A 5,514-nucleotide genomic window follows, 5' to 3' on the forward strand; every position below is an offset into this window, starting at 1 on the left:
CTTTGGTGGCGGCTGTTCTAACCAGGCGGTGCGATGTCTCTGCGGTTTTCATTGGCATCTCCCCTTTTCACGTGGCCTTTTTGCAAAGCAAGATTTTAAATTTCCACTAGGGTTCTACGCTCTCCTTGTGGGTATTGCGTATCTGGTGTCGAGTGGGAGGGGGATTTTGAACTTGGGCCGTGGGGGCGTGGCCCTCGCCCCCTCCTTACCCACGAGACTGCAGACACAGTGGGCCCTTGGGTCTTTCCCTCCCCAGCCCCATGTCCTTCCTTCCTCCTCAGGGGACGTTGTCATCAAAGGCGGTGTGCAGCCTTCCTCTCTAGTTTCTACTCTCTTTAAGAGGCGTTTTCTGCAAACTTTTATTGAGCACCTACTATATATGTCAGGCAGTATAGGCGATGCCGAAGATTCAGTAGTAGACAAGACAAAACCTGCCCTCCTGGGGCTCTCGGACCAGTGGGGAGGGTCGGAGGAATGAAATGACCTGGCCATGTCATTACACTATGCCGAGAGGGGCAGCAGAGTCTCTTGGAGGAAGCGACATGTGAGCTCAGACCAGAGCGATCAGCAGGGTTGAGTCAAGGACAGGAGGAGTGGTCCAGGTGTCAGGTACAGCATGTGCCAAGGCCCTGAGGCAGGCATGCGTAGCCCCACCCCTGGAAGAGAGCAGAGGCCTGTAGGTGGTGTGCGCAGGAAGGGAGAGTCGGGCGGGTAGGCCAGAAGGGCCCGAAGCACCAAGGCCAGTGTAGTCAGGAGACTCCTGAGGAGACGTGGCTGGGAGGCCGCGGGGACTGGTGCTCCTGTGTACAGGGACAGCTCAGCCAGTTGCCCCCTGGAGTCCCTGGGGGCCCCCCGTGGCCTAATGGGGAGGAGGAAGTCCCTACACAGGCAGCTGGGTCGGAAGGCAGGAGCCACGCCTGCAGGTCTGTGGGACCAGCCATAACCCCCCAGGTCTCAGCCGTGCCCTCTGTGAAGTGGGGACTGTTTCCAAGCCCTCTCGGGGCTTCCCGCCATGCTGTGAGGGTGTTCCAGGCTCCTGTCCCCACCCCTTGTGGGCTGGGCTGAGCTGGGCTGCTGAGTGACAGCAGGACAGCATTTCCAGCTGGCCTTGCCCTGGGCCACACACCCACAGCTCTGGAAATATCCACCGCCTCCGCCTGCTGGTGTCACGCTGGGTGGCTTCCCCCTTCCTCCTCCTCCCTGGCGTGGGGGGGACACTGAGAGATGGACACCTTGTCTTCAAGCTCCGGGAGGAGGGCACGCAGCAGCCTGCTTCCTGGGCAGCTGGCCCTCGAGGGTTCTGGAAATCCTGCCCAGGGCTCTCTGCCTAGAGTCCGCCTGGCACCACAAACAGGCTTTGTGTTGAGACAGGGAACAAGAGTCTCACCTCACCCTGAGCCAGGGACCCGCCCGCCTGGCCCCAGCCCTGGCCTCAGAAGGAGGCGCCACTTCCCCAGAGCGGAGGCTGAGGTCTAGAGGACCATTGGCCTCCTGGCTTGAGGACAGAGAAGTACAGGGCACTGAGGAAGCTGCCGTCATCGACACCGAGGGCTGAGAGGACTGCGAGAGGGATGGACAGACACACAGACAGACAGAGGCTGGCTCCAGCCCCCAGGGGAGCTGAATTCCATCTCACCCAGCAAGTGTGACTTGAGTCTTCTGTGCCAAGCGGTGTGGGAGGCGCGGCATGAATCAGACGTCGTCCCTGACATTTAGGAGATAAGATGAGGATGTAGATACCACAGAACAAGAGGACAGGGACCAAGGTCGTGAGCTGTGCCTCGGGCAGTGGGGAGGGGCCTCGCGGTCTCCAGGGCTGAGCGGAGCTGCCGGGGGAAGGACAGGGGCTCCCTCCGACACCAGAGCAGGCAGAAGATGGAGTCCCTCCGTGTTGCCTGGCCTCCAGCCATCCTCCTGCCTCAGCCTCCCCAGCGGCTGGGACTCCAGCCAGGTGGCATGGCTATTGGCTTTCTTTTCTGATTTTCAAAGCAGCACGGGCCCTGCCTTGTCCTCTCCAGGTCATGTCGCCTCCCTCCCCCCGGGGAAAGGATGTCATTTAACATTTGTTCCTTTTGTCAGTTTCTCCCACTCTTTGGAGAGCCCCAGGGACACCAGCAGGAAGCTGTCCTCTCGCTCTATCTTCATGGCCCAGGACACAGGAGGCACTCAATACAAATCTGTTAGAGTTGATGACTATGACGTACACACATATAAAATATTTAGTGGTATCAAAATCATACTGTATATAAGGTTGTGATTTTTTTCCCACCACTGTTAAAAATATTTTCTTGCCATTAAATATTCTTTGAGAATATCCTTTTTAATAGCCACATAATATTCCACTGCATTGCCACTACACTGAAGTCTGAGCTTTCTTCCTTTCTTTATTTTTGTGGTACTAGGAACTGAACCAGGACCTCAAGCATGGGAAGTAAGCACTCTACCACTGAGATGCACTCCCAGCATATTTTTAATTTTTGGAGGGATAGGGTCTTGCTAAGTTGACCAGGTTGGCCTTGGGTTTGCCATCCTCCTGCCTCAGCCTCCTGAGTAGCCGGGATTATAGGGGTGCGCCACTGTGCCTGGCAGATATCGTTTTATGCTCTTTCACCTCTTGTTACCTCTTTTCAATTGTACTGGGAGGACTTCAGTAATTATATAAAAAGGAAGGTGGGACTCGCCCGATGGAAGGAGCTGGTGTGTATGTGGGGGGGACGGGGTGAGGAAAGTCTAATGGGGTTGAATCTAGGAGCCTGCCTGGAGGCCCCAGGGGCTGGAGAGCCCCATGGCCAGTGGTGTTTGCCAATTCCCATGGTGTATGGTGTAAACCATTCCGTTGCCGATTTCAGGGGGTTGGAAAGTCATGCGCACCTCAGGTCTTACCAGCAGGTGGAGACGGTGCCCAGGCCTGACGCCCCTCAGGACGAGCAGCCCTCCCTCCGCTGTCCGTGAGCTCCCTGTGGACCCTGGCTCAGGGTGTCAGAAGTGGGAGGACCGTCAGTCCTGGGCAGTGAGGCCAGCAGGGCGGCCAGCACCCAATCTTGGGATCTCTCTATCAGAGAGACAAAAATCTCCGATTCCTCCAGTTCTATGATCCGGATCGGCCCTGGTGCCCGAGACGTGGCGCTCCATCCACCCCAGGAATTTGGGGCTGGGCCTGGGGCCCCCCCCCCCCCCACCCCGGCCAAGTCCTCAGCACTCAGCTGGCCTCAGAACTAAGCCACCAAGTGGAGCTCGGGATCAGGCACAGGTGCGGAATCAGATGTCCCACAATGGCCATGACGCTTAGTGAGCGCTTGCTGTATACCATAAGCATCTGACAATTCCACTCCAGACTCACATGCATTCTGAGGTGGCACTTGTATCAGCCCCAGTTTACAGATGAGGAAACCGAGGCACTAAGAGCGATAGCACTCACTGGGAGCACGTGGGACCTGGCTAGGTCCGCACGACCTGAGATCTCTGCTCTTCCACTCTGAGCTCAGGACTGCTCCCCCTTAAGACTTTGTAAAGCACCTGCTGTCTGCAGCCCAGGCTGGCCATTTCTCGAGCACCTACTATGTACCAGGAAGGAGGCCAGGTGCCTCACCTGCCCTCCTGACTGACTTTCACGTTAACCCCAGGAGAACAAGAGGCCTCCCCCTTTCCCAGCAGGTCACCCCCCGGGGATCACCTTTTCCCTTTTGGTCCCCTGACAGGGGCTGTGCTGCGAGAGCTCCAAGCCCCGGCCAGTTTCAGGTCAGAGCTTCTCAGAACAACAGGAAGTGGCCAGGCCATGTGGAAAATTTAGGAGTGTAGCCACTGGCCCAGGTGCACTGTGGGGTCAGATGCCGGATATGGAGCTGGTGACAGAGCTGGCTCCCTGGAGGCCTGGCTGGCACAGTCGGTAGCTCTGGTAATTCTCCCCGGGGGCCGGTGGGGTGATCTGGAATGGACTTCCTGCTTAGCTCTGGAGGATGGGCCCCTCAGGTTCCACCAGGCCTCCTGGGCTGGGGGATGGCCTTTCTAGGATCTCTGCAGGACTCAGGAGGAAAGGGGCCAGCCAGACACTCCCAGCCAGGTGGGGCAGGGGTGTCGCAGGACCCCCGTGCGAAAGCTGTGGTCACATGGTGCTGCTGGGTTCTGCCTGGATTGGATGCTTCCCCTGGGGCAATCTGGGCGCGGTGGGGAGGAGCTTCAGCTACTGCTCTGGGGCTACCCTGTTCCGTCCCACCCTGGATCAACGCTGGGACCCCACTGAGGGTCTGCTAATGCTCTCAGCCTCTGGGCTGCTTCTCCCATTCCCAGGTGGGGCCGCTGCGGCCCAGTCTCTGGAGGCGAGGACTCGCCAGTCAGTGGCCAGCTGGGGAGAGAAGACCAGGGCTCTGAACGCTCCCCAGCCTGGTGGGTGTGTGGGGGGCGTCAGGGAGGGAGCTCGGGAAGCAGACCCGGGTTGCTCCTGTGACTGGGCAGGGAACTCCCGGTCCTGCCGGTTTGGGTGTTGACTGCACCCGGTTCTGCAGGCTCTGCCGTTGGTGCCCAGCCCTGAGCTGACTGGAGTAAGGAGGCTCCATTCTAAGAGGTCTTAAGCAAGCACACGATGAACTGCAGGGACAAATAAATCTCAGTGTCTGCCCCAAGACAGGCCCTTCCGCTCACATTATCTCATTTAAAACTTGACAAATGTACAAACCTGGAGCTTCCAGAGCAGACAGAAGGGGAGGAAAATCTCTGCTTGAATTGGAAGAGCATCCTTCCTGGGAGATGTGGCATTTAGTTGGGCCTTAAGGGACAATGATAATACCAAACACTTGCTGAACATTTACTAGGTGTCTCTCACTGTTCTCAGACCTTGACTACATTACCTCATTTAATTCTCTCATGATACCATATCATCCCCACTGAACGGATGAGAAAACCAGGCCAAAGCACAGAGTGGTTCAGTGGCTTTCCCTAGATCACACAGCTGCCAAATGGCAGAGCCAGGATTCGAACCTGGGAAGGCAAACCAATTCCTGACGGTTTGAATATCCACCAAGTTATTTAACCTCTCTGAACCTCAGTTTCTTCATCCACAAAATGGAGGCAACAGTAAGTAGTGCGTAGGGCACGGAGTTCTTAGGAGAGCAACAGAGATAATCCCCGTGAAACGCTCAGCGCACTGCCTGGCACTCCGTAAGCGTGCCAGCGACTGCGGGTGGCTCTTATCGCCCGCGGCGGCGGTAATCTCGAGCTCCCCTCCCCCTGCGGCCGCGGCTTCCTCCCCCGCAGTGCCAGCCCGTGACGTCTGAGCTGCCGCCCGGCTCTCGGGGCTCCGCTGGGAACCAGGAGATGAAGGGAATGATCCGGGGGGCCCCCCGCTCGACTCTGAGCCGACCCCAGGGAAGGTGCCACTCTCTCCAGCGACGCCTCCCGCCGGCCGCGGAGGTCGTGCCCAGGAGGCGGTGCCCGGGAACAGGCCAGGGAGGGCCGGGGAGACGTGGACGTGTCGGATCGGGGACCAGCCTGAGCCGACTGTCTTTGCAGCCCAGAGCC

This window comes from Sciurus vulgaris, assembly GCF_902686455.1.
Source record: "Sciurus vulgaris genome assembly, chromosome: 8".
NCBI lineage: Eukaryota > Metazoa > Chordata > Mammalia > Rodentia > Sciuridae > Sciurus > Sciurus vulgaris.